We start from the raw sequence: 15,196 nt of genomic DNA on the forward strand, positions 1-15,196 counted from the left end.
CTCTGGTGTTCATACTTAACCTGCTGGCAATTCAAACACCTAGCCACATACTCCACTATGTCTTTCTTCATCCTCCACCACCAATAGTGTTGTCTCAAGTCACGATACATATTCTTAGCACCCAGATGAATGGAATACCGCGAACTGTGTGCCTCATCTAGGATCCTCTCCCTCAGACCATCAACATTAGGAACACATAGGCGACCCTTGAGTCGTAGAACACCATCCTCGCCAATAGAAACCTCCTTGGCACTACCTTGTAGCACTGTCTCTCTAAGAACCACCAAATGTGGATCATTGAACTGTCGGGCATTGATCTGCCCCAATAATGAAGTCTGGGCAATAACACATGTAAGGACTCGACTGGGCTCTAAAATAGCTAACCTCACAAGTCTATTAGCCAAGGACTGAATGTCCAAGGCTAGTCGCCTCTCCTCTACTTGAATGAATGCCAAGCTACCCATACTCTCCGCTTTCCTGCTTAAGGCATCTGCGACCACATTTGCCTTATCCCGATGATAAAGAATGGTGATATCATAATCCTTTAGTAAATCAAGCCATCTACGCTGCCTCAAATTGAGATCCCTCTGCTTGAACAAATCCTGCAAGCTGCGATGATCAGTATAAACCTCACATGACACCCCATACAGATAATGCCTCCATATTTTAAGAGCATGAACAATCGCGGCCAACTCTAAATTATGCACAAGATAATTCTTCTCATGAATCTTCAACTGACGCGAAGCATATGCAATAACCCGCCCCTCCTGTATCAATACACAACCCAATCCAACGTGTGAAGCATCACAATATACCGTGTACATCCCTGAACCAGAAGGCAACACAAGAACTGCTGCTGTAGTCAAAGCTGTCTTGAGCTTTTGAAAGCTCGCCTCACAATCATCGGACCAACGGAAAGGAGCACCATTTTGGGTCAATCTAGTCAGAGGTGATACAATAGATGAAAACCCCTGCACAAATTGTCTGTAATAACCTGCTAACTCTAGGAAACTCCTGATCTCGGTCACTGAAGTAGGACGTGGCCAACTCTGAACTACCTCAATCTTCTTGGGATCCACCTTAATACCCTCTCCTGATACAATATGCCCCAAGAATGCCACTGACTCTAGCTAAAACTCACACTTGGAGAACTTAGCATATAGCTTCCGCTCTCGCAAGGTCTGAAGCACTACTCTTAAATGCTGCTCATGCTCCCCCAGGCTATGTTAGTATATCAACATGTCATCAATGAAGACGATGACAAAGGAATCAATATAAGGGCTGAACACCCTATTCATCAAGTCCATAAATGCTGTTGGGTTATTAGTCAAGCCAAAGGACATCACCAGAAACTCATAATGACCATATCTAGTCCGAAATGCAGTCTTCGGAACATCCGAGTCCCGAATCTTTAACTGATGGTACCCTGACCTCAAATGAATCTTAGAGAGCACCCTAGCACCCTGCAATTAGTCGAACAAATCATCAATGCACGGCAACGGGTACCTGTTCTTGATGGTAGCCTTGTTCAACTGGCGATAATCAATGCACATCTGCATGGTCCCATCCTTCTTTTTTACGAACAACACTGGTGCACCCTAAGGTGACACATTTGGTCTAACAAACCCCTTTGCTAACAACTCCTCAAGCTGCTCTTTCAACTCCTTCAACTCTTTTGGAGCCATACGGTACGATGGAATAGATATATGCTGGGTACCTGGAGGCAAATCAATACAGAAATCAATATCAAAATTCGGTGGCATGCCAGGAAGGTTAGAAGGAAACACATCGGAGAACTCCTGGACTACTGGAACTGAATCAATCGTCGGAGGATCTGTGGTGGTGTCCCTAACATAAGCTAGATAAGCCAAAAAACCGTTCCCGACCATATGTCTAGCCTTTAGAAAGGAGACAACCCGACTAGATGTATTAACTGAGGAACCCTTCCACTCCAACCTTGGCAACTCTGGCATTGCTAATGTAACAGTCTTGGCATGGCAATCTAGGACAGTGTGATATGGAGATAACCAATCCATGCCCAGGATAACCTCAAAATCGGTCATGTCAAGCAACATAAGATCTGCTCTAGTCTTGAAGCCGCACAATGTGACCACACAGGACCGGTAGATCCGATCCACAACCACATAATCGCCCACAAAAGTGGACATATGAACAGGAGTGCCTAAAGGCTCATGAGGAATATCCTGGAAATGAGCAAACAGAGATGACACATATGAATAGGTAGACCCTGGATAAAATAGCACTAAAGAATCCCTACCGCAGACGAAGAAAATACATGTGATAATAGCATCTAAGTCCAATACATCTGGTCTGGCCGCAATGGCATAGATCTGGCTAGGGCGCCGACTGGCTGGCCTCTACTAGTTTGAGCAGTAGCTGGCTGACCTCTCCCTATCTGGCCTCCACTTCTAGGACGACCTCTACCAGTCTGTCCCCCGCCTCTAGAAGGCCGGGCAATTGATGCTAAAATCATGGGTTGCTGACCCTATTGTACTGCCTTGCCCCGAAGCTTGAGGCAGTATCTCCTTATATGACCAAGGTCTCCGTACTCAAAACAATCGCACAGTGCAGCGACCTGCTACCCTGATGGCTGACCCTAATGGCCTATAGACCCACTGGAAAAAGACTGAATAGCCGGTGGATGGTATGAACTTTCCGGCACAACACTGAAATAAGAACCAGAAGAACCATGGGGACCTGAATACCCACTGAAGGAACCCTGAATAGTTGGCAGGCGGTAAGAACTATCTAGTATGGCGCTAAAATAGGGGCGCATTGGAGCACCTCAAGGAGGTGGTGGTGCTGAATATGGGGGCCTGCTAGGCTGACCCCTCCCAAACTGACATCTGCCCCTAGTTGGGGCACCTCTGAACTCCCCGGAGAATCTAGCCCTCTTATCCTACTGCATCTGCTCCCTACCTCTCAGATGGTAGCCCTTAATCCTCAGTGCAATCTCCACCACTAGCTGATAAGGAGTCCCTATCTCCACATCTCGGGCCATGTTAGCCCTAATGTCAGAATGCAACCCTACAACGAACCTCCGCACCTTCTCTGCGTCCGTAGGAAGTATCATCAATGCATGGCAGGATAATTCATAAGTCTTTGCCTCATAGTCGGTCACGAACATCTGACTCTTCTCAAGCTGCTCAAACTGATACCGCAGCTCTTCCCTCTCAGAGGGTGGAATATACATGTCCAAGAATAACTGTGTGAACTGACCCCAAGTGATAGGAGGAGAACCTGCTGGCCTGCCAAGAATATAAAACTGCTACCATCTGCAGGCCATGCCCTCCAGCTGGAAAGTGGTGAAGTCAACCCCATGAGACTCCAATATCCTCATGTTGTGCAGTCTGTTCCTGCACCTATCAATGAAATCCTGGACATCCTCATTTCGCTCACCCCCGAAGATAGGAGGGTGAAGTCTAGTCCATCTATCAAATAACTTCTGTGGGTCACCATCGCAGCTGGTCTGGGCTTGGGCACCACTGTAGCAACTGGCTGAGCCCCATCCGTGGGTAGTGCACCCAGAGTCTGATACACTGTAGCTGCGTGACCAGGAGCCTTAACAGTAGGGGTCTGTGCTCCCCCTCCTGCCTATGATGTAGCTGGATCCGCTGGAAATAAACCAATCTGAGTCATAGTGTCCATGAACCGCATCATACGGCCCATGACCTCCTGGAAGCCCGGTGATGTCATAAAGTCCGTCGGGGTAGGCTCGGCTGCGGGTAACTCGCCCTGCTCCTCAATATAGGATCTCCCACAAGATTTGCCGGTGGTACTACTGGAACAGCTCTGGGATGCCCTCGTCCCCTACCTCGGGCCGGTGTCCTCCCCCGACCTCTATCTCAGCCTCTAGTAATGGGGGGAGCAGCTCCTCCTAGGTCTGGAGCATCTGGCGTGCGTGTCCTCACCATTTGTGAGAGAATAAAAGAGGGAAACTTTGTATACCAACCACTGCACGATAGGAAATGAATAAAGAGTAGTTTTCTAACACCCTATAGCCTCTCGAAGATAAATACAGACGTCTTTGTACTGATCCACAAGACTCTATTAGGTTTGCCCATGACTTGTGAGACCTACGTGAACCTAGTGCTCTGATACCATATTGTTACCACCCAATTTCATTATAGGTCATGAAGGCACCCAACACCATTGTCTGGTAAGCTGACGCGAAAATATTAATAGGTTATAGTTTTATTTTACTAAAACTATTACAACAATTTCTTAATTTGAATTTAAAACAAGTAATAATTAGCAACGTATAGTAATAATTATACAACCCCAAAAGAATAGTCTACCAATGTATGTGCCAAGACCTGGTGTCACAAGTATATGGGCATCTAGTAGAATATACAAAAGAATAAATCTATCCTACTATTTGAAATAGAATACACAACCAAAAGCAAAGAGAGACTCCAGCATGCTGATGAACGACATAGGAAGGGAGCAGCTCACCGTGGAATCTCGAAATACGATCAAGAATGCGCACCAGACTGGTAGCCAGATGCACCTACCTCAGATCTTGTACAATTAAGTACAGAAGTGTAGTATGAGTACATAAACAATATGTACCCAATAAGTATCCCCTCTAATCTCGAAGAAGTAGAGACGAGAGGTCGACTTGATACTTACTAGGGTCAAATAATATAAGAAAGCGTTATGCTAAGCATGGATGTCACAAATAAATAACAATTTATAGCTGATAGTAGGCTATATAGACGCTATTTACACTCTAAATGTACCATACTTTATTGTTGTTTTAAAGGCTAAATGATAACAAAATACTCTAATTGGTGTTCTTTTGCTTTGCAGGGACTAATCCAAGTTAGGAAGAGACTATGGAGTGTTTTGGAGTCAAGAATGTGGATATAAGGCCAATCAAGAAGAACCCAAACGAAAATAAGCAAGAAAGTGGCAAAGGAGGACTGGACAAGTGGCCACCGCGACCGCGGCTGGAATGCGGTAGGCCAAAAGATTAAGGCAGAATAGTTGTGATTCATCGCGGTCGCGCCACGTTCTGTCGCGGTCGACTGTGTAATCACTCAGAAATTTTGGGACTAAAGTGTAAATCGGGGGAAACTTATCCTAACCCTTTATAAACTCAATAAACACACCAAAGTAAAGGTTAAGCTTGTTTTTAGATTGAATTGGAGGCAAGAACAAGTGTGAGTAGAGCAATCAACCATTAGAGTTTTTCAATCTTCTCTTTGTTATTTTTATTTGCACATTATGAATACTTTTGTGGTTTTATCTTGCTTTGCTATGAGTAGCTAAATATTTAGTCTAAGGTTTTGATGGAACCTGTTGAAGGATGAACTTCGTGTTATGTTAATATAGTTTGCCCGGTTTAATCTCTATTTGTTCAACTGGGTTCTTGTTGTAATTAATTGATAGAATCCTCAATTAGCTGTGCCTATTTAGTATGTATTACTCGGGAGAGAGTGCATATTTAGGTAAATGTTGAACAACACCACTCCCAAAGTATATGAGGGATCAATAACTGAGGGTTTAAAGGCGGGATTAGGGATAACGAAGCCTTGGGTGCAATCTAGTGAACTATAATAAAAGCCAGCTAGCATAACTCGGGAGAGTGCGTCTAGTAAATTGTCATGATTACTCAGGAGAGATTTACGGTAATAACAGTGCTCATGATCGATAGAGATGATTAGGCAAATCTATGCAAAACATAACAGGAAGGGATTCCATCAATAGGGAAAATCATAACCTTAGATCCTTCTCTTATTTGTGTACAACTCAATCATAGTTAGCTATTAGTTGACTTGCTTTTATTCAGTTATAGTTAGTTAAACCATCATCAATTGTTATTTAAATATCTAGGAAGTTCATTACAAAGAATTTAGTGAGTCTAACAAAAGTAATTGGTAGGTTAGTTCTCTGTGGGATTCGACTCCGGACTTATAAACCGGATTATATTTGCAATGAACGCTTAGTCCTTTTTATACGGCACAGTTGGGCGTGATCAAATTTTGGCGTCGTTGCCGAGGGATTAACGGTGTTATCAATTACAGTGAAAAAATACAAAAATTCTTAGTGTAGTCAGTTTTCTTTATTTTCAATCTATACATTGAAATTTTAACGTTTGTTGACTTGGTTGTACATGTGCATGCCTAGAAACTCATCGAGAACTAGTGAAGTATTTGAAGCATTATCAGATCCCGAGAAAGTTTTTAAGGCCTTGAATCGGGCCAACCGGTAAAATAAACAACCACAATCACCTGAACAACTCGAACCAGACATGGGGGATAATTTGTTAGACCCAGCTGCGCCATTGGCGCCAGTGGTACCTCTTGTGCCAGAGGCTGCTCTATATTACTGGGCACAACCCACATCAGAGAATTTGGCCACAACGATATTAGTCCCACAGATACAGGCCGAGTCATTTCAAATCACGAACAACATGCTGCACTTGTTGCAAAACAAGGGACTATTCTCAGGGTCATACATTGAAGATCCTCAATAGCACTTGAAGAAGTTTTTGTCAATCTGCAAAACTCAAAGGCAGCCCAACGTAACTCAGGAAGCAATAAAGTTGTTGTTGTTTCCATTTTCAATGACAGGATCTTCCTAGACTTGGGTAAACTCACTCCTCGTTAATTCCATAATTACTTGGGAGGAGTTAGTCAAGCAATTTGTGAATAAGTTTCATCCACCCAACAAGACTGCTCAGCAAATTGATGAAATTTTGAGCTTCAAAATAGAAATCAATGGAGACACTACAAGAAACGTGGGAATGATTCAAAGGGATGTTGGTTATATGTTCGCACCACGGTATTCCAGATCATATGTTGGGGCGGCGGTTTTACATGGGTTTGATAGATAACATGAAGGCTAATGTTGATGCTTCAGCTGGTGGAACATTCTTGAGCAAAACATGGAGATAAATCCAGAACTTTCTTGACAAGATGGCATAGAATTTGGGGTGGACAACCAGGAATGCACCTATCACTCCAGTAGTTCACTCAGTGCCCTTAGATCCATCCAACACTCTTGCTGAAAATATGGCCACATTAATGACACAGATGAGTATACTCACCAAAAAGGTGGAAGAGTCAGGGCAAAAGTAGCAGGTACACATTGTTGATACTACCAATAGGGGATTATACACATCTTTCATTAGTCAGCCAGTTGGTAACCAATGGAATGGAGAAAGTGATCATCATCATTACCTTGAGGACATGAATTATGTGTCTAATTATGGGAGCCAGAGATAGGGTGGTTAGAATTGGGGCCAACAGAATCAGCCATACAGGCCAGTCCAACCACAACTCAACAATGGAAATATGGGAGGTATGCAACCTCACAATAATATGGCGCCTTACCAAAGGTCACAGGGAAATAACAATCAAAATCAGCACCAGGGTTATCATCCTTCTCAGCAACAACATGGTGGAAGATAGGAAGATGGGTTTGCTAGACTTGAGACAATGATGCAGCAGGTTATTGGGTCAAATGCAAAAATGAGTGAAAGGGTAGATGCACATGAGTCAGCTATAAAGAATATTAAAGTGCAGATGGGCCAGATTTCGATGTCTTTGAATAATCGTCCTTATGGGACATTGCCTGCAGACACTCAAATAAATCCAAAAGATCAAGGCCTGAAGCAGCTGATAGCAGTGAGCCTACGTAATGGCAGAGACTTAGACTTGGAGCAAGATAGAGCTAGAGAAAGCAGATAAGCTGAGACACGTGTACCAGTGTCCATTGAGCTAGATGATGCAACAAAGCTGAGAAAGGTGACAATACAGCCTGCCCAGAAAGAAACCAATACACAGATTGAGGCTGAGAAAGTAGCTGAGATAGCCCGGGAACCGGTACTTGAGGTGGTGTCTGACAAAGAAAATACCCAAATAATTGGGAAGAAGAGACCTCCAGCACCATTCCCATAGAGGCTGGCCAAGTACCAGAAAAAGGAATAATACAAGAAATTCTTGGAGATGCTGAAACAAATCCAGGTAAATATTCTATTGATTAATGTGTTGAAGGAGATGCCTGGTTATACAAAAATGATGAAGGACTTGATGTCCCAAAAATTCGATTTCCAAGACTTGGCCACAATGACTCCTACTCAGACCTGCAGTGTTGTGGTGACTAGACTAGTTGCTGAAATGCTGTTTGTCCTAGGGAGTTTCACAATTCCCTGCACCATTGGTAACTTTGCTTATGCCAAAGCACTTTGTGATTTAGGGAATAACATAAATATTTTTCCCCTGGTGATCTATAAGAGGTTGGGGATTGGAAGAGCTAGACCCACTTCTATGTTATTGCAGCTGGGTGACAGGACAGTGGAAAAGGCCTTCTGGTATCTTGGATGATGTGTTGATTCAGGTAGGGAAATTTGTGTTCCCTACAGATTTTGTGATTCTAGATTGCAAGGTGGATGGAGAAATTCCCATAATTTTGGGAAGGCCGTTCTTGGCCACAGGGAGAGCTCTCATTGATTGTGAAACTGGGTAGCTCAAGACGAGGTTGAACGATGAGGAGATAACATTCAATGTGCAGAAATATATGAGGTGACCAAGCGAATTCGCCAATTGTCCTCTTATTGATGTCGTGGATGTAATCGTAGATGCAGATGATGAGACGTTGACTATTGAGGACCCTCTTGTTGTATGTCTGGTGAATTTAAATGAGGTGAATAGGGAAGAATTGGAAGAATGGGTGCTGGCTTTAGAGGGCAGAGGGTTTTGGTATAGAACACTTGAATTCGAGCCCCTGCACTTAGAAAACAGAGAAACTCCTCCAACCAAGCCATCCATAGAAGAACCACCAAAGCTGGAGTTGAAGCCACTACCCGCCCATCTCATGTATGAGTTCCTAGGACCTAGCTCCACATTACCTATTATTATCTCATCTAGTTTGTTAGATGTGCATGCACAACAACTTTTGCAGATACTCAAGGAGTGCAAGACTGCATTAGGTGGACTATGACAGACATTAAGGGGATCATCCCAGTATATTGTATGCACAAAATTCTGTTGGAAGAGGGGCACAAACCTTCCAGGTAGCACCAAAGAAAGCTGAACCCCAACATGAAGGAAGTGGTGAAGAAAGAGGTGATTAAGTGGTGAGATGCGGGAATCATTTTTTCCCATCTCTGACAGCAACTGGGTTAGCCCGATGTAATGTGTTCCTACGAAGGGTGGTATAACGGTGATAAAAAATGATAACAATGAGTTGATCTCTACAAGAACCATCATAGGTTGGAGAATTTGCATGGACTACAGAAAATTGAATCTGGCCACCCGGAAAGATCACTTCCCACTTCCCTTCATTGATCAGATGCTTGACAGACTGGTAAGGAGGTGTCACTTCTGTTTTCTGGATGGGTACTCATGGTACAATCACATCTCCATTGCACCAGAGGACAGAGAGAAAACCTCCTTCACATGCCCATATGTCATTTATGCTTTTTAGAGGATGCCCTTTGGCCTATGCAATGCACCCGGCACATTCCAAAGGTGTGTGATGGCTATATTCATTGACATGGTCGAAGACATAATGGAGGTGTTCATGGATGATTTCTCAGTGGTGGGAAACTCGTTCGACGAGTGCCTTATAAATCTAACCCGAGTGTTGTAAAGATGTATTGAGACTAACCTGGTACTTAATTGGGAAAAATGTCATTTCATGTTATAAGAGGGCATAGTCTTGGGGCACCGGGTATCAAGTAAGGGAATCGAGGTGGATCATGCTAAAGTTGATGTCATAGCAAAGCTTCCACCCCCACCTCAGTCAAGGCAATCAGGAGCTTCCTCGGGCATGCTGTTTTCTACCGGAGATTCATAAAAGACTTCTCAAAAATTGCCAACCCTCTCTATAAGTTGTTAGAAAAAGATCACCCTTTCTTGTTTTTTTGATAAGTGCAGGGTAGCATTCGAGGAGTTGAAAAAGAGGCTAGTCACAACACCCATCATTGTTGCCCCCGACTGGGAGCAACCGTTTGAACTCATGTGTGATGCCAGTGACAATGCAGTGAGAGCACTGCTGGGACAGTGAAAAGACAATCTAATGCACCTAATTTAATATGCCAGTAGAACATTGAGTGGAGCCCAGCTGAACTACACTATGACTGAAAAGGAGATGCTGGCTGTAGTGTTTGCATTCGACAAGTTCAGATCATACCTGATTGGCTCTAAGGTAATTGTATATACTGGTCATAGAGCTCTCAGGTACTTGATTGAGAAGAAGGAGTCCAAACCATGCCTGATTCATTGGATGTTGTTACTGCAAGAGTTCGACCTTAAGATTCGTGACCGTAAGGGCATAAAAAACCAAGTCGCTGATCATTTATCACGACTTGAAGGAGTTGAAAACTCAGTTAAGGTTGAGGATATTCTGGAAACCTTTCCAAATGAGCAGCTACTTGCTACAAGCATTGAGGAAGTGCCATGGTATACAGATTTTGCAAATTACCTAGCAAGCGGTATAGTTCCCTATGACCTTTCCACTGTGCAAAATAAATTTTTTTATTGTGACTGCCGTATGTACTACTGGGATGAACCTTATCTGTTTAGAATATGTGTTGACAATATGATCCAGAGGTGTGTCCCCAAGATAGAACAATCTTCTGTTTTGCAGGCATGTCACATCGGCATATGGCAGGCATTTTGGAGGAGTCAGGATGGCAGCAAAAGTGCTAGAAGTCGGGTTCTACTGGCCAACAGTTTTTAAGGATGCACATCAATGGGTGAAGGGCTATAATGAATGTCAGCGAACCGAGAGCATTTCCCGTTGCCATGAGATGCCCATGAACCCAATTCAAGAGGTTGAAGTGTTCGTTGTCTGGGGGATAGACTTCATGGGCCCCTTCGTCAGCTCATTTGGCAATAAGTGCATACTTGTTGCTCTAGATTACGTGTCCAAATGGGAGGAAGCTGCAGCACTTCCCACCAATGATGCAAGAGCGGTGGTGGGGTTTTTGAAGAAGAATATATTCACCCGTTTCACGCCCCCAAGAGCTATTATCAGTGACGGAGGTACTCACTTTTGCAATCGAGCCTTCGAGAAGTTGCTAGCAAAGTACGATGTGCGCCACAAGGTGGCAACACCATATCATCTTCAGATCAGTGGATAGGTCGAAGTGTCTAATAGAGAGATAAAGAGTGTACTGACCAAGGCTGTGAACGCCACAAGAACTGATTGGGCGAAAAAGCTAAATGATGCACTCTGGGCCTACAGAACTGCTTTTAAAACACCAATTGACATGTCACCATATAAGTTGGTGTTCGGGAAGGCTTGTCACTTGCCAGTGCAACTAGAACATAGAGCTTGGTGGGCAACGAAATAGCTGAATCTGGACATTGAGGTTGCGCGCACAACTATAGTCACAGAATTGCATGAGCTCGATGAGTTCCGATATCTTACTTTCGAGAGCATGAGGCTACATAAGGAGAGAATGAAGAGGCTGAACGACAAGAACATTGTTAAGTGAAATTTCAATCCCGGAGACATGGTATTGCTTTATAACTCAAGATTAAGGCTATTTTCGGGTAAACTCAAGTCATGATGGTCTGGACCATTTCGAATGGTCAAAGTATTCCCTTCAAGTGTTGTAGAGATTGCCTCAGAAAAAGACTCTCATACATTTAGAGTCAATGGGCAGAGATTGAAACCATATGTGGGCATGGATGAACCAAAGGAAGTGTCAGAGATCCATCTGACTGAACCTCAGAGGTCGAGCGAGCCTTAAATGTGCTTATCTGCGTCGTGCCACGACGTTAAATCAGGCGCTGCGTGGGAGGCAACCCATGATTTTTGTTGTTTTTCTTTTCTATTTTTTGATGTTGTACCAAATGTATAGGAAACTAACTTCCTTATAAAAAAATAAAAAAAAATGCTCATTACCGCGAACGTTGTTGGACCGCGGCGCGATCACGGTAAATGACGAGTATTCTATCTCAAGATTGCTCGATCCACCGCGACCGCAGTGGGACCATGGCACGACCACGGTGGGATCACGACACGAATGCGGTGAAACACAATCATTCTGTTTCACGCCCCTTCACTCACCGCGACCGTGGTGGGACCGCGGCGACCGCGGTGATTTGCGAATCTGCTATCTCCTAGCTAAGTCGTTTGTTTTAAAAAAGAAATTTTTTATTTTATTTTCTTTCCCTCTCCTCTTAAACACCAAATTCCACATGCCCCGCTCTCACTTTCCCCATTACTCCCTCTCTCTAAAAGCTCTAACCCATTATCTCTCTCTCTCTTTCTTTTTCTTCCTCTCTTCAAGAACATAACCCCCCTCTTCACACACACACACCCCTACAAGAATCCATCTTCCGTCAATCTCAATTTTTACAAACCCAGGTATGTCAAGCTTCTCCTCTCCCTTCTTGTGTTTCTTTATTTTTCAATTTTTATGTTGGAAGTGTGTAATATTTCTCTTTCAATTTTGTTTTGGTTTTATTTTGTGCTTTTAGTAGGTTATGTGAAAAATGTTGTACAGAAGAGTGTAGTTTTGTTGTGTAAAATTAATTGTGGAGAGGTGGAATGGTAAGTGAGAATGGTTGATTTGGGGGATGAGTTATGTTTCCATAGGGTTAGGTGTGTTAGAATAGAGACCATGCTCACAATGTGTTTGTGAAATTGCCCCAATGGAGTTGTAATGGCTAATGTGACCATGGTGGTGGTGAAGTCTGAGTAACCACCCAGGGTTCACACAACTCAAACCCTCACTAATGGAAGCCTCTGTTTTTGGCAGGTACAATGCATCAATCTAGGAAGCGACGTACCACAGGGTCATCTGCTAGTGGATCGGGTAGTTCTTCTAGAGCTCGGAGTCAAGCTAGTGCAGAACAGTTTGACCGCGCTAGGTTTGTCTCCAAACCAGCTGAGGACAGGTAAAACGCCAAGGCGTCTAAGAAATTATTGCCTGAAGTACATATTGACCCGAAAACCTTGCAAGTGTAATGACCAAGTATCTTTATAGAGTTGAGGAGGTGTCAGCTGGACATCTTCTTTGATGAACTGGAGGAGGTGAATGTACTGATGGTAAGGGAATTTTATGCAAACTACCTGGAGCATGTTAATAGGGTGGTCACAGTACAAAACACCCGGGTAAATGCGTCCCTTGAGGGCATCTGCCGAGTGTACCGGCTGCCAGTATTCACTGGGGATACAGATCATTACCTTGCTTATCACCGCCCAACTGTTTGATGGGCACCGATTCTTGAGGCAATATGTGTGCCTGACAGGGAGCATATATGGATAAAGCACTGGATCACACTGAACTCCCAGTCTCTCAATTGGGAGGCTAAGTGTTGGCTCACAATTATCAACAGTCGTTTGCTACCCTCCAACAACACTACCGATGTCAATGGGCCACGAGCAACAACGATCTACTGTTTTATGACCCACCAGAATTTTAATGTCACCAAGCTCCTTCATGATGAGATGTTCATTCGCTCCCCAGAAGTACTCAAAGGGTTTTACTTCCCCTCTCTGGTTACCAAGTTGTGCTGTGCTGCACGAGTTCTTGAAAATCCCAGAGTAGATGGGAAATTGCCATTGAAAGCCCCATTTCGGGCTAGCAAATCACAGTTGGGAGAGAGCCGGTAGTGATGGTTGATGATGATGATGATGCTGATAAGGATGTTGCAGACGCTGCGCCCCACCACAGTCAAGAGCTGATAAGGCGGGCCCTGAATGGCTCAACTATTTAGAACATAGTGTCTAATGATCCTAACTGAATTGAGTCATGTGTCGTGTGTGTGTGAGGCTTTCTGTATGTTGTGTTAACATTCAATGCCTAGAACTTGCCATGTGTGTGTACAAAGCGAAATGGTAGCCTTGTTTGGTTTGGAAAGTGATATAGGCATTTCTTTGCTTAACCTTTCTATGTATGCTTGTTCCAACCTAACTATGTATACCCTATTCAACCCCGTTAAGTCTATAAGCCTGTTTTCCTTGGCAACCACATTACAAGCCTAACCCGAGTTTAAATAGCTTATCTTGTTGAACCCTATCACCTTTTAGAAGCACTCAAAGTGTAACGGATATGGAAAAATATAAGTGTGGGCTGGTTGGTTGGGCTGTTAAGTGGAATTAAGGGGACAAGAAAAAAAAGTGCACTAGTTGATAAACAATATTAGAGGCCACAAGGAAAAAAAAAGCCTCAAAGTGGTGGCAGCTATTAAAAGAAAAAGTGTGCTTAAAGAAAAAAAATAAGGTGTTAGCACAATAATGTAATGGTGGAAGGAAGGTGTGACAAAGTTAAGAGCTTAAAAGTACACAATGTAGTGGAGTGCTTAGGGGGGTGTAGTCACTATACCCAGATGTATCCTACCCGTCCTGTAGCCAACATTACAACCACATAAAGTCCTATTTGATTCTAGACCGACTGAGCTCGATTAGTCGAGTATTACACTACGGGCAAGCCTATGGTGTTTTGTTTATGGCATAAGAATTTGTTCTGAGGGTGAGTGAAATGTTGTATTCGAATTCCTCAGTGTGTGGTTTGTAAACGATATAAGTCTCTTCTGTAGTGAGTAGGCACATGATTCATGAAGGGAAGGTAAGTCTGGACCTCTGAATGCGAGTAGGAGAGCTGTTTAGGGGTATTGTATGGCTAGAAAGGAGTCCACTCTTGATGCGAGGAGGTTGCGCTGAAGTAATCTATCCATGTGAACTATTCTTGGTATAGGGAGTAGGGAAGTGACCCAATGACGATTAGGCCTATAGAGTGTGGTTTGTTACTAGAGGACTAGCAAGAGTTTAAGTGTGGGGTGTTGATAATAGGCTGTATAGACACTATTTACACTCTAAATGTACCATACTTTATTGTTGTTTTAAAGGCTAAATGATAACAAAATACTCTAATTGGTGTTGTTTTGCTTTGCAGGGACTAATCCAAGTTAGGAAGAGACTATGGAGTGTTTTGGAGTCACGAATGTGGATATAAGGCATATCAAGAAGAATCCAAACAAAAATAAGCAAAAAAGAGGCAAAGGAGGGCTGGACAAGAGACCACCGCGACCGCGGTAGACCTCAGCTGGAACGTGGTAGGCCAAAAGATTGAGGCAGAATAGTTGCGATTTACTGCAGTCGCACCGCGTTCTTCCGCGGCTGCGGTCGACTGTGTAATCGCCCAGAAATTTTGGGACTAAAGTGTAAATTGGGGGAAACCTATCCTAACCCTTTATAAACTCAACAA

The sequence above is a fragment of the Nicotiana tabacum genome, chromosome 18 (assembly GCF_000715075.1).
Source record: "Nicotiana tabacum cultivar K326 chromosome 18, ASM71507v2, whole genome shotgun sequence".
Classification (NCBI taxonomy): domain Eukaryota; kingdom Viridiplantae; phylum Streptophyta; class Magnoliopsida; order Solanales; family Solanaceae; genus Nicotiana; species Nicotiana tabacum.